Source organism: Jaculus jaculus, chromosome 4, assembly GCF_020740685.1.
Source record: "Jaculus jaculus isolate mJacJac1 chromosome 4, mJacJac1.mat.Y.cur, whole genome shotgun sequence".
Taxonomy (NCBI): Eukaryota; Metazoa; Chordata; class Mammalia; order Rodentia; family Dipodidae; genus Jaculus; species Jaculus jaculus.
This window is the reverse complement of record NC_059105.1, coordinates 64,542,660-64,569,531: the sequence shown is the minus strand read 5'-3', so window position 1 is coordinate 64,569,531 and position 26,872 is coordinate 64,542,660. Positions and strand designations below refer to the sequence as shown.

At 43.9% G+C, this 26,872-nt stretch overlaps 1 protein-coding gene across 2 annotated transcripts in view; it reads right to left on the bottom strand.

The window, feature by feature from the left end:
• Positions 1-26,872, bottom strand: part of Wipf1 (WAS/WASL interacting protein family member 1) — a 133,742-nt gene that overhangs the window by 44,853 nt on the left and 62,017 nt on the right. The gene's annotated exons all lie outside the window — the stretch shown is intronic.

Below are 26,872 nucleotides of genomic sequence, written 5' to 3'. Positions count from 1 at the left end.
TTGGGTGCCTAGGTCAGGATAAATAACATAGCCAAAGCAAGCTGTAGATGTGGAGCCTTCTAGAGTTAGATGTTTTGTTTCCCCCCTTCCCCCATACTTATGGAGCAACAACCAGTTCTTTCAGAGGATGTCTGACAAGAGCACATGAAAAATGAGGCAGAAGGAGGAGCAGACTGCTCACCTGGAAGGGACCCTAAGAGGGCGGTGGCAGTGGACTGTGTGGGTATATCACCGCATCACGACCTTGAGTGTGCCCTGAAGGACCTGAAACTATTCATAATCCTTTCTTGACTTAAGTGAAAGGCTCAGTTTACATATATTTTTTGATTTTTCAAGGTAGGGTTTCACTCTAGCCTAGGCTGATCTGGAATTCTCTTTGTAGTCTCAGGGTGGCCTCGAACTCATGGAGCTCCTCCTATCTCTGCTTCCCGAGTGCTGGGATTAAAGGAGTGTGCCACCACACCCCGCTTCAGTTTATATTTGCAACACATACTATGTAAGTGAAGATGCAGCCAAGGTTGAAAGGAGGAAAATATTTCAAAACCTTCATTCTGGCCAGGTGGCGCATGACTTTAATCCCAGCACTGGCAAAGCAGAGGTAGGAGGATCGCCATGGGTTCGAGGCCACCCTGAGACTACATAGTGAGAGTCCAGGTCAGCCTGAGCTAGAGTTGAAACCCTACCTCGAAAAAACCAACTAAAACAAAACAAAACAAACAAACAAAAAAACCAAAATTCAAACAAGAAAGCTAGTGTATAGAAGAAAACATACACTCAAGCAAATAACCGAAGACACAAACCAACCAATGAAATCTTAGAAATAAGGCGAGGGCACCATTTAAAAATAGAAAAACCTTCATTCTGGAATGCACGGGTAGGGCCTCTTGCTGCTGGGTTCTCAGCAAAGCTGCTTGAAGTCAGCTTCAGGTAAGGGTGGGGATCAATGGGTGGGACTAGTCAGAGGAAGGACCTGTACGATTCAGGGGTGAAGCCAGGGATATGGAATTTCCCATGTATTTAGAACAGTCTCACTCCCAATGCTAGAGGTGCTGTTACTGAGTACTGGATAGAATATTTCTCAATTCCCTGGGAAATTTCATATTCCTAGCTCCACCCCCAGAGGGGCTGGACCTGCTGCATTCCTGCTTTGGCCAAACACACAAGGGAATTGGGATGGAGGAAAAACAAGTTACTGATGTTCTCAGCTAAACCCTGAGCCTGTGTATACCAGCAACCAGCCCTGCTTCTAGGTGTTTTATTTACATGAGCAAGTAAGTTCTCTACTTTGGGTATACATGTAGGATGTGTGTTCATGTCATGTGTGTGTGTACAGGCATGGACGTCAGAGGACAACTTTCAAGTGTCAGGCCCCACCTTACAGCTCGTTTGAGGTAAGGCCTCTCGCTGTTCACTGCCACGTTCTCAGACTGGCAGGCCTGCCAGCCTCTAGCAGCTTCTCTTGTTTGCGCTTCCCTTCTCACCGTAGGCATGCTGGCTTTATAGAAACCTACCACCATGTCCGGCTTTGACATTATCATATCTGGGGATCCAAGCTCAGTTACTCAAAGCTGTGCAACAAGCATTGTATCCACTGAGCCATCTCTTCAGTCCCCACAGAATCATAAGTGACATAAAGTCTACTGAGTAAGTGTTGAGTATGACTGACCCTAAAATGTGCAGCTGGCTGGTTTGAGGTTGAGGGGGGTTACTACTGCTCTCTAGGGCTAGGAGGCAACGATCTTTGCTCTATGACAGCAACACTGCCCGTTCTGTTGCCACCTCTGAGCCTGTGATCTAAGACCCAAGCCCTACTGATGACGTACCATTAAAGGATTCTGTGGGACAATTCAGTATGCTGTGTTTTCCTGTAGGAAGATACACAGGAAAGAGAAAAACCGTGTCTGAAAACTGCCTAGAAGCAAAGAGGGAACAATATAGCTTTGTTAGCAGAGACCTCCTTTTTTTTTTTTGAACTTGTGATCTGCAACCAAATGGATGAGAGCAAATCTAGGTTAGACCCCTGCAGGGCTGAAAACCCAAAATTTCTCTGCTATGCTCACTTCCATAAAGCAAGGACTTCCATAAAGGAAGGCCATAACATTATCAGGAAACAAGTCTGGGATGTAGCAGAGGCCTGATTCTTTGATGCATATCCAAAGACACTATGTTATGATCTCATCTCTGACCAAAAAACAAACAACAAAAAACCAGGACAGGACACCAGGACAGGACAGTTGCTTTCATAGAGACACTGTACTGGAATCTACTTTATGAACAATAAACAGATTATTTAAAAATAAAAAAAGCATTTGCAGGTTGGAGGGATAGCTTAGTGGTTAAGGCACTTGTCTACAAAGCCAAAGGACCCAGGTTCAATTCCCCAGGACCCATGTTAGCTAGCTCCACAGGTGGCGCATGTGTCTGGTTGTTCATTTGCAGCAGCCAAAGGTCCTGGTGTGCCCATGCTCCGCCCCCCTCCGCCTCTTTCTCTCTCTCTTAAACAAATAAAATTTAAAAAAAAAAATTTTAAAGAAGTATTTGGACCTGTCCAGTTGTTTTTCTTGGGAAAAGGTGAGCCCAATTTATTATGGGGGAGTCATCTGGGATAAACAGAATAATTGCTACGTGAGCGCCTATCATCTATCCTTCTGTATTATAGCAACAAATTCAGATTTGGGAAGAGGTCCTGTGCGCTGCCATTCTGATCTTCTGGCCTCAGTTGGACTATTTTACTCTGTCTCTAGGAATGCATAGTGACCAGCCCTGGTTCATTACTGGCTTGGGGAGGATCCTAAGTCAAGAGACAGTAAGGTTTATTAGATTATTAGGTTATTAGATTTGCTTATATTTACTTTATTTATTATTTGTATGATTATATTTATTTATAAGGTTATTAGATTAGAGGCTAAAAAGAAATCCATGGGCTCAAAAGCCTCAGGGGCTTTCCATCTATGCCAGGGGGAACTTAAATTCCCTGTCATGTCTGGCGAGGCCCGCGGGAGCCAATCTTCCCTCTCCTGTATTGCTCTCTTCCCCTGCCCTTCTTCGCCCTGTTTTCTGGCTTTTGAGCTTGCTGTCCTCTCTCCTAAGGATACTTTTCCCCTGGCTGTCCATACTGCTTGCTCCTTCACTTCATTTGTGGCAATGAGCTGACTGAGGAGAGTGCTTAAAAAGTTCTTATAAAGGGGTTTGCAAAGTTTCCAGATCTAAGTTTAGTTCCATCCTTCAGTTAACTTGGGGCTGTGCTTCTGCTGCTGGCTTCCTGGGTCATGGCAGGGTGACGCCTGGGCGAAGCAGGACGCGCTGGGTTTCTCCTCCGAAGTCCTGGGGAGAGGCTCTTGCTTCTCCTGCCATGTGAGATGCAGGGCAGCCACTCAAAGGAACAGTATGAAGGAAGCTGCTGGTACATTCTATCAGGCCATTTGCCAGTTTCAGGAAGAGGCCTGAGTCTCTCACTTAAGCTAGAAAGTGGTGAGGTGATACCTGGAAGGAGAAGGCTAGGAGAAGAAGGTCCCAACTCCTTAGAAAGGCCACTATCATAGTGGGTTCCCACACTCATGCTCAGTGTTAATCGGTTTATATGTCTCTCGTGCATTTTGGCATTGCGTATCTAGGGGAGCGGACATGGCGGGGTCCTTGCCTCGCTAGGCTAACAAGGTGGAAAAGAAACCCTACCCAAAACAGTAACAAAACAAAAACAAATAAAATGCGCAAGTTAGAACATTACTAACAATTTTTAAATCAGTTTTATGTACCTTTTGAAAGCACTCTCTTATCTTAAGCAATTTAATTAAACTACAAAAATTTCTCAGTTAGTCACCAACTCCAGTGTAAATGCCCCCAGGGGAAAACCCATATGAAACATGGAGAGTGGTTTCTTATAGCTCAAGGGACAAACTGCTGGAAAGTCCCCTTTTTACATCCTGCCAATGTATGTTCTCCACATACGTGCTGGGAACTGCTCCTGACGTGCAGAAAGAGATGCCTTTCTTTTGGCTACCTAACATTACCCAGGGTTGGAGGCTGAACGGGGCTTTATAGGGTTTCTGGAGTGGAGCCCATAGCTATCTAGGTCCTTACCAGCTTCTCATAGCTCTGGGGTATTCTATGCCTCTAGAGGACAGAGGACACAAAAAGCCTCTCTGGGTTCCCAGGAACCAAGTCTCTGGTTATCTGGGCTCTACATTCCCTGCAGGATGCTACAGAAGGAACCCAGTGACCCCAATATCCGCCAGGGCTCTCCCACTGCACTTAAACCAGGCCTGTGAGAGGCCGACTCAGCAGCTCTGTGAGTAGACAGGAAATGACAGGACACTTGTGGGTGTCACAGTAAGTGGCCTTCCTGGGACTCAGATAATTTGTATTATTCCAGGTAAGACTGCTCTCCTCGGTAAAGAACTGTCCCCTTCAAAGGTCCTGGTGGACACTGATGTAGGTATAAAAATATTGTTTATGGGCTGGAGAGATGGCTTAGTGGTTAAGTGCTTGCCTGTGAAGCCGAAGGACCCCGGTTCGAGGCTCGATTCCCCAGGACCCACGTTAGCCAGATGCACAAGGGGGCGCACGCGTCTGGAGTTTGTTTGCAGTGGCTGGAGGCCCTGGCACGCCCATTCTCTCTCTCTCTCTCTGCCTCTTTCTCTCTCTGTTGCTCTCAAATAAAAATAAACAAAAAAAATTTAAAAAATTTGTTTAGAATTATCTGGCCTTAGACCTTAACTCTGATTCATATATAAATACAAAATAATTGCTGATGCTCCTTAACTTGCAATGGAGTTACCTCCTTGAAAAGTCACTGTGAGTTGGCACTAAGCTACGGCTCGGTAGGAGTAACAAGCTCCTCTGTGCTGCTAGACAAGGTGGCTGCACATAACAATTCCGACTGTTTACCTCACCAGCTAGAAAGAAGGATTTTAGGTGCTTTTACCATAAGGAACTGACAAATATTTGAGAAGAGACATGTTTAACAATGATCTAGATATTATACTATGAACACATATGTTGAAGTTTCATCCTAATATGTCTAATTTTAATGTTTTCATACACTAAACAAAAAAACAAAACAAACATAAAACAGGGCTGGAGAGATGATTTAGTGGTTAAGGTGCTTGCCTGCAAAGCCTAATGACCCAGGTTCGATTCCCCAGTACCTACAGAAGCCAGATTCACAAGGTGGTGCATGCATCTGGAGTTCATTTGCAGTGGCTGGAGGCCCTGGTGTACCCATTCTCTCTCTGTATCTATCTGCCTCTGTCAAATAAACAAATATATAAGAAATGTAAAACACGAGCTGAGGAGATGGCTCAGCAATTAAGGCACTTGCTTGCAAAGCCCAATAGCCTGGGTTTGTTTTCCTAGTACCCACATAAAGCTGGATGCACTAAATGCCACATGTGTCAGAGTTCACTTGTAGAGGCTAGTGGCCCTGGCACGCCCCTTCTCCCCCCCCCATCTCTGCTTGCATATATATGTAAAACAGTCGAAAATGCATTCAATGCATCTAATATGTCCAACATTCCAGCTTAGCAACTCCGTCCACTGGAGGGCATCGGTCATTTTTCCTCATGATTCTGGGGCTGGCTGGGAGCTGTGGTTCACTGTCACTGTCAGTTGGGTGACAGCTGATCCAGCCTGGGATGTGCAGAGAGAGGGCGCAGCACTGCTGTTGCCCCCAAGCCTGGGTAGGATTTCCCACTGGCTCCTCAAGTGCCTCACAGGCCTGCATGCTTCTTTCCTTCTGTCTCTTAGCACAATTTGCTCTTCTCAGTGGCCTGCCAAAACAGAATCTGTTCTCTCCAAATAACGCCAGATTCTCTACTTGATCCCTCCCCGCCTCCCATCTGGTTGCTCTGACCTCTTCAAGTGACTGACTGGGAAGTGCTGGGAAACACTTCCAGGTTGTTGATAGTGGGCTCAGTACCCAGTAAGGCTGCAGGAAAGAGTGGAGAATGCTTCCTGGCATGCAGGGTGCGGAAAGGTGCCACCAAGGCAACGAGCTTTGCACTTCTGTGTGGGTGCCCCCCCCCCAATACTAACTCCTTCTCTGCCACACGGAAGCTACTTGGGCCTTCCCAACAGAATGATCAGTTGGTGGCTTATGTAAAAAGCAGCTAGCTCCATGACTACATTTAAATAGTGACTGGTTTGAGGATAACAAACTACCAAGAGGTATGAAAACCACACATGGTTTATGTTTTACAGAACACTTTTAGGAAGATAAATGAACAATGTAAGAAAGAAAGAGAAAGAAGGGGGCTGGAGAGATGGCTTAGCGGTTAAGCGCTTGCCTGTGAAGCCTAAGGACCCCGGTTCAAGGCTTGATTCCCCAGGTCCCACGTTAGCCAGATGCACAAGGGGGCGCACGCGTCTGGAGTTCGTTTGCAGAGGCTGGAAGCCCTGGCGTACCCATTCTCTCTCTCTCCCTCTGTCTTTCTTTCTGTGTCTGTCACTCTCAAATAAATAAAAAAAAAAGAAGGGAGGAAGGAAAGAAAGAAAAACTAGACTGTCTCTCCTTGTCCTGTTCCCACTACTATGAAATACATTTAAAGATAAAATAAAATGAAACAAATAAAACTCAACCTAAGTCCTATGTGGTGGTTCATACCTTTAATCCCAGCACTCAAAAGGCTGAGGAAGGAGGATTGTCATGAGTTTGAAGCCATCTTGAGCTACAGAATAAGTGCCAGTTGATCCTGGGCTAAAGAGATCCTGCCTCAAAAGAACAAAACAAAACAACAAGGCTGGAGAGATGGCGTAGCGTTTAAGCTCCTGCCTGTGAAGCCTAAGGACCCCGGTTCAAGGCTTGATTCCCCAGGACCCACGTGAGCCAGATGCACAATGGGGGCGCATGCATCTGGAGTTCGTTTGCAGTGGCTGGAGGCCCTGGTGTACCCATTCACTCTCTCTCTCTCCCTCCTTCTCTCTGTCACTCTCAAATAAATAAATAAAAATTAAAAAAAAAAAAAACTCATCCTGGGCCTGGTCCGACTTTTGAGTGTCACTTATGTCCTGGCAAGGCACACAAGTAGCTGCCTGAGCATCACGACCAAGGTGACAAGCCTCCACCTCAGTCCACAACATCACCCAGATTCTGAGCGTGGCTTCTCTCTGTCGCCACAGCTTCCTCCTCCTGGATGCGCTTCCCCAACCTTGAGGCCCCACCTGCCTCTACCTTTCCTCCTTCACCTGCTCCTGCACGCAAACCCTTAGCTTTCTTCACTAGCCAAAAGGATCAGCACACAAGTCAATATGTCATTTTTTTAAAAAATATTTTATTTTCTCGGGAGGCAGAGGTAGGAGGATCGCCGAGAGTTCGAGGCCACCCTGAGACTACATAGTGAATTCCAGGTCAGCCTGAGCCAGAGTGAGACCCTACCTCGAAAAACCAAAACCAAAACCAAAAACAAAAATATTTTATTTTTATTAATTTATTTGAGAGTGAGAGAGAGAGAGAGAGAGAGAGAGAGAGAGAGAAAGACAGAGTGGGCACGCCAGGGCCTCCAGTCACTGCAAACGAACTCCAGACGCGTGCGCCCCCTTGTGCATCTGGCTAACGTGGGTCCTGGGGAATCAAGCCTCGAACCGGGGTCCTTAGGCTTCACAGGCAAGCGCTTAACTGCTAAGTCATCTCTCCAGCCCCTATATGTCACTTTTTACTGTATGCCCTACATCTTTATCTGCTCAATCTAACTACACTGTTAATTAGTGAACAATACTGCCAGGGTTTATATGCACAGCAGCCATTCGCCAAATACACAGCATCTGTCACGTGACCCCTATTGCTTTGGGTGTGAGGATATTACAATGGATAAAGTAAATTCTCTACCACAGGAGCCTGCCTCAGATCTAGTTGATGGTGTGACCCAAGTTAATGATAAATTCACATGTCTATGTGCAGTGCATTTTAGCCCGGCTCATATTGACTTCTGCAGCCTTACAAATGACAGTGTCTGAAGGACTAGGGGGAGCTGATTCTGATGCAAATGTCTTTGGCTCCAAAATCCACTGCAGGTTAATCCTTTCTATGTGAGATTTGTCAGGCACAAGCTGTTTGAATGTTCTTTTCAATGGTTCTTATACTTGATACAAACATTCTCAATAGTATATGGCAAGACCAGTCAACTAAAGTCTACTTAATTCATAATGTGGCTGAACTAAGCCTCATTTCCAAGTACTCAAAGGAAACGAGTTTGAGGTAATGGAGGGGGAACGAGGGAGGAGGAGAAAGGGCTGATTCATCATTGGTACTCCCCAATCTCAGCTCCTACCTCTTAACCAGCCCTAAATCATCCTTTTGGAATCGTAAGAGGCTCTGGTCCCTCAAACACATTTAACCCCCAGATCATACTGTCCCTTCCTTGTATAAAGGGATCTCATTGAGGTATCAGAAGGGAATCAAATTGTCTTTTTTTTTTCCTTTTAAATGAGAGGAAAGGTGTTAATCAAATGATGTTTGATTTTGGTGAGATAAAAGAACATTTGGTTAAAGGAAGACGTCATATAATAGAATCACACTTTCTAGGCTTAACAGTTTCTTTCATTTATGATTTTTTTCCTTTGCCTAAAATAAGTGATGCATTTTGCTACTTATATCACAAATGGAAAATTCTAGCAGTTATAAATGATTTTGTAAATCACTCAGTACCTACAAAAAAAAAGCTGATAATAATTTGAAATTTCCTACCAATCTTTTTTTTTAAAAAATAAATTTATTTATTTATTTGAGAGAGAAAGGTGGGAGGGGTTGAGAGAGAATGGGTATGCCAGGGCCACTAGCTACTGCAAACAAACACCTTGTGCAACTGGCTTACATGGGTACTGGGGAATCAAACCTGGTTCCTTAGGCTTTGTAGGCAAGTGCCTTAACTGCTGAGTCAACTCTCCAGCCCTTTTTTTCTCTTTTTTCATCTCTCTCTGTGCCTCTGTGTCTCTCCCTTCTCTCTTTCACACTAGAGGGGATCAAGCCCAGGTCAGGTCTCACACATGCTTGGTAAGTGCTCTGCTCTCCCTGGCTCTGTGTATTTCCACGGAATCACACTGAAGTCTGTCTGTATCCTTTTTCACATATGCTTTTCTTAACATAGTTATTTAAAATTTTATTCATTTATTTATTTGACAGAGGGGGAGAGAGAGAGAAAGGGGGGGAGAAAAATGGGTGTACTAGGGCCTCTAGACACCATAAACAAACTCCAGATGCATGTGCCACCTTGTGCATCTGGCTTACATGTGTACTGAGGTATCAAACCTGGGTCCTTAGGCTTCACAATAAAGTACCTTAACTGCTAAGCCATCTCTCCAGCCCCTCTTAACACAGTTTTAATGGTTGAATTATTTCATTTTATGGGTGCTTTATTATCTATGTAAATAATTTTTTCACTTTCAAACTAAATCCGACTTCATTATTAAATATCCTACAATGTTTAACATACTTGTGTGTAATATTTGCAATCTAACACTAATTTCAGATTACTTCATAAGGATACATTTATTACAACAACTTCTTTTAAGGTAGGGTTTCAGTCTGGTCCAGGTTGACCTGGAAGTAACTATATAGTCTCAGGGTGGCCTCGAACTCATGGCAACCCTCCTATCTCTGCCTCTCGAGTGCCGGGACTAAAGGCTTGTGCCACCACACTCAGCAATAACAGCTTTTTTAAGGCTCTTGATATTTATAGCAAACTATTTAGCTAGTTTTAAACTATTTTAGCTACTACCAACAGGTCTTGTTATATTTCTTTTCAATATTACTATTTTAAGGTATTATCACTTTTCAAAATCTTTAACAACTTGATATATGAGAAATTATATGCATGGGTTATATTAATTTTTCTGAGTATTAGAGAGATTGGGGATATTTCATACATTTACTTCCTTCCCTATTTCATTGTTCTCTACTAAATAATGTTATCTGGATTTTTAAAAAATTATTGGGTTGGTTTTTATTTTTTCCTATTTGAACCAAAACTTGCCTAAAACATCATGATTTTTTTTCCCCCAGTGCTGAGGATCAAACTTAGGGCTCACACATAAGAGGCAAGTACTCTCATGATGAGCTATACCCTTTTCCTGCCCACTCCATGATTTTTTTTTTTCCCCTGAGGTAGGGTCTCGCGCTAGTCCAAGCTGACCTGGAATTCACTATGTAGTCTCAGAGTGGCCTCGAACTCATGAAGATCCTCCTACCTCTGCCTCTCTAGTACTGGGATTAAAGCCGTGTGCCACCACTCCATGACTCTTTAAAAACAAAATAAAATGTTTATACATAGGGTTCTAGGTGGAAAGAAGTGACCATTTCTGTGAGTGTACAAAGCAAATATTCTAAAACCCAGGCCACCTTTACTTTGCAGCTGTGGCTACTTGCGTGCAGTCTGTGAGGACTGATTCTGGGCCAGGTCAGGGGGAAGGGGCAGTCCTTCTAGGCACATCTTACCACAGCGCTTCCTGTCTCCAAGACAAAAGTAGGAATGCCTGCGTTTATGTTCCACACGTGCAGACAGGAAACAAATATAATGACCCTGAGTCACCTTACTCTATTTCTCACAAGACCAAAGTTCCCAGGAACTAATGAGTGATTTAGGCTGACCTAATGAATATGCAAGCTTCTGTTATTTTCACTGGCTCCACTAGACATTATGAAATTATGTAGGAAAAAGTAAAATATAATTTTAATCTTTCTGTTTTGTTTTTACCACTGCCAACTTGGCCATTGAAACCTCTTTTTATCATCAGTCACTCAAAACAACTCAAGTAATCCACACGATGATTAGCTTGGCCTGGAATGACTTCCTGGGTCTCTTTTCTACCTGGTTCTTCCTAAGCCACAGTCTGAGATAGGGGCATTCCTCATATTGTACACTGGACTGAGAAGATATTCACTACAGCTAATTGGAATAAAGGGCTTGACATGCATTAAACAGTCAACAACATTAGCCATCATTAGTTATAATATTAAGTAAACTGACCTTTTAAATGAGTGGTAAAGGAAGAAATAAGTAGGCTGGGGGGGGGGTCGGATAAGATTGTTAGATAAGAAGGAAAAAAAAGAAAATGGCTTTTTTGCTTATAGAGATTAAAAGCAACACAGGAATAAAGAATTTGCTCTATTTAATATTTGAAAAATGCCCAGCACTGGTGATTTCAGTCTGTGTTTTATACCATTTATATACACCTAATTCTCAGATCACTAGACTTACTGAAGAAAACATTCAGGCAAGAATATGCCACAAGCTTCCTAGACATAGTTTTTCCTCCATGTTGAGGTAAACTAGAGATTATTAGTCAATTGGTTTTATGTTCACTGCTTTGCTTTCATGTCACCTGGAAAGGGTTGTTCCCAATCAACAGTTAATTTAAAGTTCCCGACGCAGAATGAGGAGTCGTTTGTCCTCAAATCCTCCGCTGCGAGAACAGGACCTCTCTTCATTTAAGCCCATTCAGAAACTGTCTAAAGGTCCTTTCAGGGCAGTTGCATCTGATTTGAGAATGGAAGACAATACTTATCAAGGCTGCCTTACTCTACAGGCTGAAAGGTACACAGAGGAGGACAGTGATCATCTGTGAATGCTTCCAGAGGTGACACGCAACGAACTGAGGTGAAAGAGGCCTTGAGAAAAGATCTGGTTTCTCTGAATGAGTGGGGAAACAGGGCCACAGTTCCTACCCTTCCGTCCACGTCCGGCCAGCACCAGATGATAGCACTCTGACGTGAAAGATACCAGTGAGCAGAGCTGAACAAAGCTGTAGCAAGACTGAACATCCGCACAACTGCTTCGTGCATTCGGCCCTCACTGGCAGAGCATTCATGGAAACCAGTGCAAAGTGCAATGTGGGATTTCATTCTGAACACAGACCTTTCTATTCCTCCAAGTTACTCCTCCCAAATGCTGAATACCTTGGGAGGTACACTTTATTATTTTTCTCTCCTCCTGTCTTCTCCCTTTCCTCCCTCTCCTTCCCTTTCTCACCATCACCTTTCTCCTCCCCCTTCTTTTACATTTATATATATATATATATTTTGGTTCTTCGAGGTAGGGTTTCACTCTGGTCCAGGCTGACCTAGAATTCACTATGGAGTCTCAGGGTGGCCTTGAACTCATGGCGATCCTCCTACCTCTGCCTCCCGAGTGTTGGGATTAAAGGCGTGAGTACCACGCCCGGCTCCCTTCTTCACCATTCCCCTCTTTCTTTTTGGTTTTTGGCAGTGCTTGGGATCGAATCCAAGGACCCCATGTGCTAGACAAGCACTTTGCCACTGAGCCACATTACCAGCTGGGAGGCACATTTCTAATACTCTCTCTTTGGTTTTTGTTTTTTTGAGGTAGGGTCTCACTCTGGCCCAAGCTGACCTGGAATTCACTATGGAGTCTCAGGGTGGCCTCGAACTCACAGCAATCCTCCTACCTCTGCCTCCCGAGTGCTGGGATTAAAGGTGTGCACCACCACGCCCAGCTCTAATACTCTTAACTAGCACCCTCCACTGCATTTCCCCTTAACCACCACTGGCACAAATGTGGGGGTAAAGTTTGCTTCTACTGCCTGTTACCAGTACCTTGAAAATATAGATTTCTGGTTGATATTGTATATATGTAAGTACAATGATTGTAATGGGGAGGTAATATGATGGAGAATGGAATTTCAAAGGGGAAAGTGTGGGGGTGGGGAGGGAGGGAATTACCATGGGATATGTTTTTATAATCATGGAAAATGTTAATAAAAATTTAAAAATTAAATTAAAAAAAAAGAAAATATAGATCTCTAAGCCAGGCGTGGTGCCACACGCCTTTAATCCCAGCACTCAGGCAGCAGAGGTAGGAGGACTGCCATGAGTTTGAGGCCACCCTGAGACTACAGAGTGAATTTCAGATCAGCCTGGGCTAGAGCGAGACCCTACCTCAAAAAAGTTAAATAAATAAAAATAAAATATAGATCACTATTTCTTAGAAATGCTGAGAGATTACACACAAAACAAGAGCATCTCATGAACAGTTATGGCATAACCAACACATTTCTTTGGATCTGTTAGAGAGCACTAATATGACATGTATATAATCAATCTTAAAAATACAGTGATTTTTGGGGCTGGGGAGATGGCTTAGTGGTTAAGGCAGGTTTGATTTGCCAGTACTCAGATGCACAAGGTGGTGCACACACCTAGAATTTGTTTGCAGTGGCTAGAGGCCCTGGCATGCCCATTCCTTCTCTGCTTCTTGTTTTTCAAATAAATAAATAATAAAATATTAAATTTGTTCATCTCTTAAAAAATTAAAAAACATAGTGTTTTAAAATTTCTTATGACTTTATTAAAAAATGTTCCAAAGTATATAAAACACAGTGTGCAATATATTTCTTGGGGAAGTCAATGATATCTGAATATCACTTTACTAGAAATGTAACTGTTATAAGAGTAAAGGATCCTGGGCTGGAGAGATGGCTTAGTGGTTAAGCACTTGCCTGTGAAGACTAAGGATCCCGGTTTGAGGCTCGATTCCCCAGTACCCACATAAGCCAGATGCACAAGGGGGCACACGCATCTGGAGTTTGTTTGTAAAGGATCCTCTTCAAAAGAGTCAAGTCCATGAAAAGACCGGGCCAACTCAGTAGTGATGGCCAGTAAGAGTAACTCTTCCTACCTTCTACCAACTTCTACAGAAAATACGAAGTGATGGACTTAAAACCATAAAATCAGAATTTGATAGGATCAAATCTATTTTAGTTTATAATCCTAAGAAGTTAACAACCACTACAAACACTGTTTATATGTTTCAGCCTATAGCTCTGTTTTCCTTAGTATAAGTATAAAAATACTTAAGAGGCCGGGAGTGGTGGTGTATGCCTTTAATCCAACTCGGGGGGGCAGAGGTAGGAGGATCGCTGTGAGTTTGAGGCCAGCCTGAGACTACGTAGTGAATTCCAGATCAGCTTGAACTAGAGTGAGACCCTATCTCGGGGGGGGGAAAAAAAAAAAAAAAGATCCAAATAAGCCTGGAATATCGTCTACTTGAATTTACTCTTGAGCTACTATATATAACATTACCATCTTTATGGCACAAGCAAGACGTGTATTTATTAAAAAAACAGTATACTTATAAGACATGTTAGTAAAATAATTGTTTATTGATTTGTCAACATTTCAAAGTACAATAATATTTAAAGACTGCAGCAGGCGTGGTGGCATACGCCTTTAATCTCAGCACTCAGGAGACAGAAGTAGGAGGATTACTGTGAGTTTGAGGCCATTCTGACACTACATAATGAATTCCAGGTCAGCCTGGACTAGAATGAGACCTTACCTCGAAGAACTAAAAAAAAAAAAAAAAAAAACCTAAAGAATAGCTTTACTCAAGCCTTCAATGTCTTTTTTTGTTTGTTTTTGTTTTAAATATTTTATTTATTTATTTATTTATTTTGAAGGTCTCACTCTAGTCCGGGCTGACCTAAAACTCTGTAGTCCGAGACTGTCTTTGAACTCAGGGATCCTCCTACCTCTGACTTCTGCGGGAGGGGATTAAAGGAGTGCACCACCATTTTCACCATTAAGTATTTTTATTTATTTGTGTGTGTGTGTGTGTGTGAAAGAGAGGGAGAATGGGCATGCCAGGGCCTCTTGTGGCTGCAAACTCCAGACACATGTGCTACTTTGTGCATCTGGCTTCAGGTGGGTACTAGAAATCAGGATTTGAGTTGTCAGGTTTTGCAAGCAAGCATGCTTAACCAATGTGCCATCTTCCCAGTCTTTCTTTTTCTTTTTTCTTTCTTTTTTTTTTTTTTGAGACAGGATCTCACTCCATAGTCCAAATTGGCACTGAATTCATGAATTCATGGCAACCCTCTAACCTTAGCCTCCCAAGTGCTAGGATCACAGGTCTGACCACCACACCTGCCTCAAACTTGCAGTTTCTAAAGTTTATTGGGACCAGAGAAACTAGAAGCATCAAAAATTAAGTAGAAATCCATATCCAAAAATAGTCCCGTGGAATTCTCAGAAAGAGAGGGCAGACAAAGGTCTCTGGAGCCTATAACCCCTGAGCACTGCTCAGCCAGGACCAGCGCCTCACAGCAGTAAGACACGGGTTCCTCTCGGTGAGCTCAGCCCATTAAACGTTAGATAAGAACTACTTGCATGAACTCATCCTCACCCATGAGCTGCACTGACAAGAGGCACTGTCACCCACCAGTTCCCACTTTGTGGAGCCAGCAGGAATAGCTCCCTCTGCAAAGCTGCTTCAGAGTAATAACTTGGAGGAAGTGGTGTGCTGATACCATGAAAAAAAATTTTTTTCTCAAACACAAAAATAGTTCAAAAAGCATCTGTGTATGGCCCAGAGGAAATAAACAACTCAGCTAGTTTCAAGTCAAAATAAACCCAAGAGACCAGTTTACCTTGGCCATGGCTGTACACACGCAGGAAAACTGGGGGCTACATTTGCACAGTGTTTTGTTAAGTGCCAAAAGGGATCAAAGGGCAAGGCTGTCCATCCTGAAGTCAGGATGGGATAAACGGAGATATATCTGTGCAACCTGGCATCAGAAACATAAGTACATGTATCTGAAAGGGTTTCATACCTCCAGCGTCAGGAGACAGGTGGGCCCTTAACCAACTTACTGTCCTGCAGGTAGACGGATGGTAAATTTGACACACCTTCCTAAGGCCTCTACTAGATCAGAAGCTCATTTTGAGCCTACAACACGTGGTCTCTCTTGTTGAACCCTTTTCACTGGGTCTTCTTCCATGGCTCTGGCTCTGAAGAACAAAATATGTTTCTGTTGTCAAGCCACTATCTTTAAAATAGCCAATAGTGAATTCTCCATTTTTTAAACTTGTTTTATTTTAAATTTTATTTATTTTTTAAAAAGATTTGTTTTATTTATTTGTTTATTAGAGACAGAGACAGGGAGAGAGAGACAGATAGAGAGAGAATGGGCACGCTAGGGCCTCTAGCCACTGCAAACAAACTCCAGACACATATGCCACCATGTGTATCTGGCTTACGTGGGACCTGGAGGATCGAATCTGGGTCTTTAAGCTTCGCAGGCATGCACCTTAACCCCTAAGCCATCTCTCCAGCCCCAAATTTTACTTATTTTAAGAGAGAGAGAGAGAGAGAGTGGGAGCACCAGGGCTTCTAGCCACTTGTAAACGAACTCTGGATGCATGTGCCAAGATGTGTTTCTGGCTTATGTGAGTACTGGGGAGTTGAACCTGGGTCCTTTGGTTTTCAGGCAAACATCTTAACCACTAAGCCATCTCCCAGCTCTGAATTCTCAATTTTGTTTATTTAAAGATATTCTTTAAGTGAACAAATGTCACTTAAAGATCATGTGATAAAGGACATGTTTCTTTGATATTGAAAGGCAGTTTTCCATAAAGCTGTTATTTTTCTAAGAGAAGGGGGATCGCTACAAATATCTCAAAAAGAGCTTGATTTTTATTTTCAAATAAGTTTTACTGAGGGCATCTTTGTCAACCAGTCTCTACATGGTTCTTTTGGTCTGGTTTTGTGTTGCAATTTGAGGTCTTTATTACAAGTAGAGTTAAGGAAGTTTAGGGAGTTCTTTGGTTTTGGTCATTCTAAGAAACTTTACCACATAGCTGATGGCCCACTCATTTTACTTTATTTATTTATTTATTTATTTATTTATTTATTTATTTATTTATTTGGTTTTTCGAGGTAGGGTCTCACTCTGGTCCAGGCTGACCTGGAATTAACTCTGTAGTCTCAGGGTGGCCTTGAACTCACGGCGATCCTCCTACCTCTGCCTCCCGAGTGCTGGGATTAAAGGCGTGCGCCACCACGCCCGGCTCCATTTTACTTTATTTTGTGAAGGTGGGAGGAGACAGAAAAGAGTGATTAAACTTTAATGTTGTATGCCACTGACCTTCAACTGGTAATGAAATTTTTAGTTAAAAACATTTGGGGCCCTCCAAAAAAATCACATGTGGGGACAATTGAAATGTTTGTTTGTTTGTTTTTTGAGGTAGAGTTTTGCTCTAGCCCAGACTGACCTGTAATTCCCTATGTAGTCTCAGGGTGGCCTTGAACTCAGCAATCCTCCTACCTCTGCCTCCCAAATGCTGGGTGAAAGATGTGTGCCACCACACCTGGCTTTGAAATATTTTAAATAGCAATTCTGTTTCTTCGTGCTGGGCACAGAAGCAAATAATGGGTGGACTCATGAAGATAGTTCTAAGCCCTGCATTTTTTTAACTACTTGTCTTTCTAGGTGACACACCCATCAGCAATCTTATGCAGCTCATAAAACACAACTTAACCTTCTAGGATGTGTTGGGAAAAAAAAACAGCGAGGGCTGGAGAAATGGCTTAGTGGTTAAGGCATTTGCCTGCAAAGCCAAAAGACTCAGGTTCGATTCCCCAGGACCCAGGTAAGCCAGATAGATGCACAGGGGGCACATGCTTCTGGAGTTTGTTTGCAGTGGCTGGAGTCTCTGGCATGCCCATTCTCCCTCTGTCTGTCTGTCTCTCTCTCCTTGCAAATAAATTAAATTAAAAGGCACCGAGTAATAAAGGATAGAATGCTCTGTGCTCATGTTTCCAGCACTGGTCTCTGGTCAGGAAAAATACCGAATGAGAGGCATCGGGAAGACAGGATAACCCTGAGGACCATCCATCTCTCTACCCTGCAGGCACAACCCCTCCTGAGCGCTCACCCGTCTGTCCCCTGCTTCTGCGGAGACAGAGCTACTGGCCCCAGCGCCAGCACTGACTTCTATCCGACATGGCTCATGAGCTAGCGTGGTCCAATGGGGCAGTGGATCTAGCTCCTGGGAGTGAACCACTGATCACCCTGAAGACATGGGGAAGTAGAAATCTGGGGCTCCTCCGCAATGTCCAAAAATGCAGAAGTGTGAGTGTGGGCACTTCCACACACGATGTTACTGACCCTCCCTACAGACTCTCTGCAGATCTCTCTAACCTCTAGGAAACTTAGGATACCACTGGCATCTCTCTGTGTGGTGTGTATACCATGTTTTTCTTAGCTGGTCTGTAAATGGAAAGAAGTGAAAAGAGGCATCAGGAAGAGCTAGGCTACTAGGTAAGCCGATGAAGAGGTGGAAAGGGCATGGCCTACAAAGGCCAGTGTAATAAAGGCTTCCAAGGTTTTCTTTCATTTTCTTAGTTCTGAGTCATATAATGTCCTCTGTGGGTTTTAACAATAACCAGTGCATTTTAGAAAATGAGTCAGTCTGCCAGGGGGGGAAGTGCCAAAGTTTCTTGACCCTCATGCAGGGTTACATCCTTTTAAACCTTGTCTACTTTTTTTCTTTCTTTCTTTCTTTCTTTTTTTTTGTCTTCTTTTCTGAATGATTTAGAATCTGCATGTCTGTGTCTATGTCCTCCTTGTGATGCTAAGTGTAGCAGGGCCTACCCCAGCCTGGACAACTGGATACGAGCCGGCCCCTGGCCCCGGGGTGGCCGTGCTCAGGATGGAGCACACACTGTGAGTTAGCCTGGCCTAGAAGGCTCTGCTCCAACAAGAGGGAACCACCAGGCAACTCCAGTCTCCTTCTTAGTCTCAGAAGTATGAGCGGGCAGGAGCACAGAGAGGCACGGGAGAAACAAGAGAAGGGAGGAGGAGCTGGCAGATCAGGAGACACGGAGCTGCTGGGGGGACCTGGAGGTCTTGCAGGCTCCCAACTAGTCTTCAGTAATTCTAATCACATTGGTGGTAAAAATAAAACACAGTGACTACTGATAGCTATTGAGCTCTATGCGTTAAGGAGTGGAATAGTGTTTACCAAATGTTAACAGCTCATTCAGATCTCACGACTCTAGGAGACGCACATGATAATGGCACGGGCAAGCCGGGAACCATCCTCTCGTGCCCTCCGTGCCTCCCACAGCACTGGCTCTGGGTTTCCCTTTTCCTTTACTGTACCCCTCTGTTTAGGAGGTCTGACCTATAGCCTCTTTCTTGTTCTCTGATTGTCTCACAGCTAGCATTTTTCTTGATTCCACTTATTATGAATCTTAATATACATTTATTTATTAATTTGGGAACCACTGAATGTGCCAGGAGCTTTGGAGGAAGCAACAAAGAAACCCCTCAGCCTAGTTCTAGTCCAGGACTAGAGCTCACTGACTCAGTAAGTTCTAAATAAAAAAAAAAAAGAGACTTTGATTTTTTAAAATATTTGTTTATTTACTTACTTATTTATTTATTTATGAGAGAGGAGAGTGAGAAAGAAATGGACGTACCAGGTCCTCTAACCACTGAAAGCCAACTCCAGATACATGTGCCTTCTTGTGCGTCTGGCCTTATGTGGGTCCTAAGGAATCCAACTTGGGTGCTTTGGTTTTGCAGGCAAGTGCCTTAACCACTAGTGATCTCTCCAGCCCTACAAAAGACTATTTCTTTTTTTTTTTGAGGTAAGGTTTCACTTTGGCTCAAGCTGACCTGGAATTCACTATGGAGTCTCAGGGTGGGCTCAAACTCATGGTGATCCTCCTACCTCTGCCTCCCGAGTGCTGGGATTAAAGGCGTGTGTCACCACGCCCAGCTACAAAAAGACTTTTATAAGCTCACCTAAAGAACACTCAGTGATAGAGCTCTTGCCTTGCTAGCATGTGTGAAGTTCTGGGTTCGATCCCCAGTCCTATGCAACAGTAACAGCAACAACGAACACACAAGCCCCCACCCAAAGGAGAACAGACCCGGTACAGACTGCTTCCTTGGAGGCCTTTCTTCCTAGGCTGCGGGCAGTTTTCAGAGTGAGGCTAAGGGGGTATTCTTCTCATGCTGGCTAGCTTGGCTCTCAAACAGTAAGTGCTTGGTGGGTATGGCCACATGTGTCTGTAATCCCAATCCAGGGGGTGGTGGTGGAGGGTGGAGCTCTGAGTTGAGGGATGCTCTGTGTCTCAAGGAAACATGTGGGTAAATAATGGAAAGGAGAGATCGGATATTGTCTCTCCTCTGGCCTCCTCACACACTCTTGGGTCAAGTGCATGCGCACATACCCAAGCATATGCCACGCACACGTCACATTACACACTACACACATGTACCCCCACAAAAAGAGTAATGAAAACATAAAGGAGCATGTACTTGCAGGTGGTGCCACCATGTCCCACAGGCACTGAGGAGCCATGGTAAGCTCTAGCGAGGCATCACTTGAAGTGAGATGTCATGATCACACTCTCTTTCCTCTCAGAGCTCATTATGTGCAACTCATTCCTGCCTGGATCCCATCACCCCAAATGGGTACTGCTACGTCTACAGCGCTTGAAAGGTGGTATTGCTAGCCACCAGATATATCACTTCTCATCACTCCATCCCTTTAGCATCCAGCACAGCTCTGCCTTTGACAGGCTTTTTTTTTTTAAATTTTATTTATTTATTTATTTGAGAGCGACAGACACAGAGGAAGACAGATAGAGGGAGAGAGAGAGAATGGGCGCGCCAGGGCTTCCAGCCTCTGCAAACGAACTCCAGACGCGTGCGCCCCCTTGTGCATCTGGCTAACGTGGGACCTGGGGAACCGAGCCTCGAACCGGGGTCCTTAGGCTTCACAGGCAAGCGCTTAACCGCTAAGCCATCTCTCCAGCCCCTTTGACAGGCTTTTAATGTGTTTTAAAATATTTTATTTATTTGAGAGAGAGAGAGGGGCAGAGAGAGAATGGGCACACCAGGACCTCTAACCATTGCAAACAAATTCCAGATGTGCCACCTTGTGCATTTGGCTTACATGGGTACTGGGGAATCCAACCAGGGTCCTTTGGCTTTGCTGGCAAGCACCTTAACCACTTAAGTCATCTCTCTAGGCTGGCTTTTAATACATTTTTAAATGGTTGTTTTCCTAACTTATGACAACAGCACAAGTCTACTATGGAAAATGGTGAACAAAGTAAGTCCAGAAAAGATAAATTACTCACAATGCTTCTGGAAAGCAATGCACATTGCTAACATTTTTTTTTTTTTTTTTTTTGAGGAAGGATCTTACCTAGCCCAGACTAGACTTGAACTTCTATACAGCACAGCCTGGACTTGAACTCCTGGTCCTCATGCTTCCACCACCCTAATACTGGGATCACAGGCATTTGCCACTATACTCAGCTTCCATATTGTTAACTTCTGAGAATATTTTCGTTTAGTCTTCATATATTCTAAGATATGAGGGAGGGCTGGAGAGACGGCTTAGTGGTTAAGCGCTTGCTTGTGAAGCCTCAGGACACTGGTTCGAGGCTCGATTCTCCAGGACCCACGTTAGCCAGATGCACAAGGGGGTGCACGTGTCTGGAGTTCGTTTGCAGTGGCTGAAAGGGGAGGGGAGGGGAGGGGAGGGGAGGGGAGGGGAGGGGAGGGGAGGGGAGGGGAGGGGAGGGGAGGGGAGGGGAGGGGAGGGGAGGAGAGGAGAGGAGAGGGGAGGAGAGGAGAGGAGAGGAGAGGAGAGGAGAGGAGAGGAGAGGAGAGGAGAGGAGAGGAGAGGAGAGGAGAGGAGAGGAGAGAAGAGAAGAGAAGAGAAGAGAAGAGAAGAGAAGAGAAGAGAAGAGAAGAGAAGAGAAGAGAAGAGAAGAGAAGAGAAGAGAAGAGAAGAGAGAAGGAGGTATCAAAATCAGAGCGGCTACTGTCAGAGGTGGCTCATCACAGCCTTGGAGAGAGGCACTGGTGGCAGGAGCAGTCTGGAAAGGTGTTCCAGGGTAAGGCAGTGTTCAAGAATTTAGACTTTTGCCTACAAGCGCTGGGGAGCCCTGAAAGCTATTTAAGCAACAGTGCCATGGCCACATTTAAGCTTTTATCAAGCTCACTGGTGGTAGCATGGGAAAGGACGAGAGACTTCAAAAGCAGGAGACTGATCAGCATTGGTGTGGAGAGGCTTTGAGGCTTAAATTGGAGATGGATAAATATTTAATAGCAATATTTACTAGGAAGAAACAGAGAGACAGAAACTGGTCATATGTGGGAGCCATCAAAGAGCTAACAAAGGAAAGAGCCAGATCAGCTTTTGCATGAGAGGGATTCACGCACTTGGAGCCCGAGACCCAGAATGCTCTCAGCTGTGTCTGGAAAGTCAATGAAAACGCAAACCCGCAGATCAACGGAAGGACAGCAGAGCCACAGGACAGCCTAGTCAGTTGTCAGATACAAGCCTGCTGACAATCTCTCCCATACTTGGGCACTTGCCGTTGTATGCAGGTAGGTAGAACTGCACTCACTGTCCATTAGAAATAGGATGCCAGGGGCCTGGGGGATGGCACAGTGGTTAAAGGTGCTTGCTTGCAAAGCCTGATAGTCCAGGTTTGATTCCCCAGTGCCCATGTAAAGCTAGACACACAAGTGGCAACTATGTGTGAGTTCCTTTGCAGTGGCATGAGGCCCTGCTGTGCCCACACTCTCTCCTTCTCTCTCATAAATAAATAAAAATATTTTAATAAAATTGAATGTCAGCCATTTCTAGTAGCCACATTTTAAAAGGTGATATGCAACTTCCATATATTTTATGCAACCTAAGATAACTAAACTATCATTTCAACACAAATGTATTTTTTTTACCTTCAAAATGTACTTTTTTGTTGTACATGAAATTGGGTGCATTTGGAGAGATAAGACCATGGACTTATTTACTTTTTTTTTTTTTTTTTTTTCTTTTTGGTTTTTCAAGGTAGAGTCTTGGCTGTAGCCCAGGCTGACCTGGAATTAGTCTCAGGCTGGTTTTGAACTCACAGTGATACAGTGATGCTCCTACCTCAGCCTCTTGAGTGCTGGGATTAAAGGCATGTACCACCATGCCTGGCAGAGAGAAAATGGGAACTCCAGGGCCTCTAGTGACTGCAAATGAACTCCAGACACATGCACCGCTGTGCTTCTGCTTTATGTGGGTACTGGGGAACTGAACTCAGGTGGTTAGGCTTTACAAACAAGTGCCTTAATGGCTGAGCCATCTCGCCAGCCCTTATTTATTTATTTTTTTAACAAAGTATTCACCAGTTACTTGTTTACTAAGTAATGAATTTCATCATGGAATCTTTATATGTATATGTCAGACTTTGTCTCTCTTGTTCCCCCTCTCTCATAATCCTTGCCCTAGTGCAAAAATGCCAATGAAATATTTTATATTCTTTTTATACTAAGTCTTCAAAATCCAATACTTCTAGCCTGATCTGTCTCAGTATGATGTCACATCTTATGTGGCTACTGCACTAAATTGTGCAAGATTACACAGTGCCCAAAAGGCTGATTTCAGCACCAACAGAACATGTGTTAAGGCCCTGGAATTTGTGGAATCAAGTTAAGTGGAATTTAACTTTCTGATGAGAGAACAATGAGGAGGCCTGTTGGGTCCCCCCAAGTAACTGCCCACCCCCTCCTGCTCTAGAAGGGAGGACAAAGCAGGCAGTGTTAGATGCTACTAGAAGTTTGGGAGGCATGCAACAGGGAATCCTTTCCTTAAACTGGGCTTAAGTTGTTAAACACTCTGACAGCAACCTCATTGAACTTTGTAGATCCACAGTCTCAAACTGGCTATCTCTATTATTTATTTATTTATTTGAGAGCAACAGACAGATAAAGAAAGAGGCAGATAGATATAGACAGAGAGAGAATGGGCACGCCAGGGCCTCCAGCCACTGCAAACAAACTCCAAACCTGTGCGCCACCTTGTGCAACTGGCTTATGTGGGTCCTGGGGACTCAAGCCTCGAACCGAGGTCCTTGGGTTTCACAGGCAAGCACTTAACCACTACGCCATCTCTCCAGCCCAATTTTTAAAATTTATTTTTCCGTAAGGTTTTAAAATTTACTTAAGAGAAGAGAGAGAGAGAGAAAGAGAGAGTATGGACAAACCAGGGCCTCTAGCTACTGCAAACAAACTTTAGACACATGTGTCACCATGTGCATCTGGCTTATGTGGGTTCTGGGGAGTCAAACCCAGGTCCTTTGGCTTTGTGGGCAAGCACCTTAACCACTAAGCCATCTCTCCAGCAATCAAACTAGCTATCTCTTACTGTGCATATGTGTCTGGTCTCCTGATAAATTTCCTAAGTCAGTGATTCCCAAATTTCAGACATCTGCAATTAATTTCACAATGATGAAATTACTTAACAATATGTTTCTAAAGAGCTCCGTAGAGTGACAGATGATTATACTTTGCTTAATTTTAAAAAATTAACTAACCTAAAGAAACAAAAAATATGTATTTTGGTATTATCTTTTTGTTGTTGTTTTTTTGAGGTATGGTCTCACTGTAGCCCAGGCTGACCTGGAATTCACTATGTAGTCTCAGGGTGGCCTCGAACTCATGGCAATCCTCCTATCTCTGCCTCCCGAGTGTTGGGATTAAAGGCATGTGCCACTACACCCGGCAGTATTATCTTAATAAACTATATATCCATGATTTTTTTTTTGAAAGTTTCAAGTAGCCTAGGCTGGATTTGAACTTGCTATGCAGTAGAGGATGACCTTGAACTCCTGATTTGCTTGCTTTTTCTCCTGAGCGTTGGGATTATAGGCCTATGCCACAACACTCAGCATTGAATTTCATGTGGCATTATAACTTTTATTATGCATGTTTTGATTTATTACAGGGTACACAAGTGTGTGCAGGTGCACATGTGTATGTTTGTAGAGGGCAGAGGTCAGCCTCAGGTGTTGTTCCAGGTGCTGTCTACCTTTCTTGAGACTGGCTTTCTCATTGGCCTGGAACTTGTCAAGTAGGTTAGATGGGCTGATTAGTGAACATCAGGGATCTGCTTGTCTCTGCCTCCCCAGCAACAGGATTACAAGTAAATGCCACTGTGAGTGACATTTTAAACATTGTTTGTTTGTTTGTTTCTTTCTTTCTTTCTTTATTTTTCTTAAGGTAGGGTCTCGCTGTAGCTCAGGCTGACCTTGAATTCACTCTGTAGTCTCAGGGTGGCCTTGAACTCACGGCGATCCTCCTACCTCTGCCTCCCAAGTGCTGGGATTAAAGATATATGCCACCATGCCCGGCTAGCATTTTAAACATTTTTATTTATTCATTTATTTATTTGAGAGAGAGTGTGTATGAGAGAGAGAAAGAGGTAAATAGAAAGAGAATAGGTGCACCACATCAATGACTGACATTAAAAAATTTTTTTAAGCTGGGCGTGGTGGCGTATGTCTTTAATCCCAGCACTTGGGAGGCAGAGGTAGGAGGATCGCCGTGAGTACGAGGCCACCCTGAGACTACAGAGTGAATTCCAGGTCAGCCTGAGCTACAGCGAGACCCTACCTTAAAAAAAAGAAAAAATAATAATTTATTTGAAAGCAGAGAGAGAGGTAGAGAGTAGAGACAGAGAAAATGGGCACACAGGGCTTCCAGATGCTGCAAATGAACTCCAGATGTATGTGCCACTTCGTGTATCTGGCTTTATGTGGATAATGGGGAATCAAACCCAGGTCATTAGGCTTTGCAGATAAGCACCTTAACCACTGAGCAATATCTCCAGCCTTGACGTTTTTGTTTTTTTAAAGTATTGTATTTATATTTATTTAGTTGAGAGAGGAAAAGAGGCAGAGAGAGAGAAAGAAAGACAGAATTGACACACCAAGCCTCTAGCCACTGTAAATGAACTCCAGACACATGCACCATCTTGTGTATCTGGCTTACATGGGTTCTGGGGACTCAAACCTGGGTCCTTTGGCTTTGCAGGCATGCACCTTAACTGCTAAGCCATCTCTCCAGCCCTGTTTGTTTTTTGAGGTTGGGTCTCATTCTAGACCAGACTGACTTGGAATTCACTATGTAGTCACAGTCTGGCCTCAAACTTATGGCGATCCTCCTACCTCAGCCTCCTAAATGCTGAGATTAAAGGTGTGTGCCACCACACCCAACTCAATTTTTTAAAGAAATATTTTATTTATTTGTTTATTTGACAGAGAGAAGGAGAGAGAGAGAGAGAGAGAGAGAGAGAGAGAGAGAGAGAGAGAGAGAGAGAGAGAGAGAGAAAGAAAGAAAGAATGGGCATGCCAGGGCCTCCAGCCACTGCAAAGGAATTCCAGATGCATGCATCATTTTATGCATCTGGCTAATGTGGATCCTGGGGAATAAAACCTGGGTCCTTTGGCTTTGTAGGCAAATGCCTTAACCACTAAGCCATCCCTCCAGCCCCATTTTTTTTTTTTTAACATGGGTTCTCAGGATTGAACTCAGGTCCTTGTTTGCAAGCCAGGCACTTTATTGACTGTGCAATTTCCCCACCCCTAACAAATAACTATCTCAACACAGAATTGTTAATCTGCATGTCTGCTGAAATCACCTATGAATCACCAGTAGTGTGGCCAAGAACTTTGAGAGCGCTGTCTCGGGGAGGGAAGAGGAAGCGGCAGGCACGCTCACCTGTGTTACACCAACAGCGCTCACGGGGGCGCTAACCGCGATGCACCCTAACTCGCTGTGTCCAAACTCCTAAAGCAAGCTTGTGTGTGTGGTCGCCTACAAACCTCACACAGGAGGGTCAACAACAGCTCTTACAACACCACCCTCCTAGTATTTCTTCTTCCTAACTGATTTTCAATAATAAATTATCGATAAATCCTGAAGACCTTAGGAAATAAGAAATGGTAAGTTTCAATGGTGGAGTTTCACGTCATCAGAATTGCTCAGAGCAAATAAATATGTACTTCCTTGTGCATTAAACAGTAAGATTTAGTGGCTAGCCTATTAACTACCATGAGCCCAAGTAGTATCTGACTGTATCTACAATTGCAATGTTTCATTTGACATCCTGTTATGTGAGAAATTACACCAAAACTGGGCAGCTTAAAAGAAGAAACATTTATCCTATCACGGTGTGTGTGGGTCAGGGATCAGACCATAGTATAGGCAGGTGCCGCTGGCCTCAAGTTCTATCACAAGAGTGCAATCAAGGGGTCAGCTGGGGCCATATGCTCATCTGAAAGTT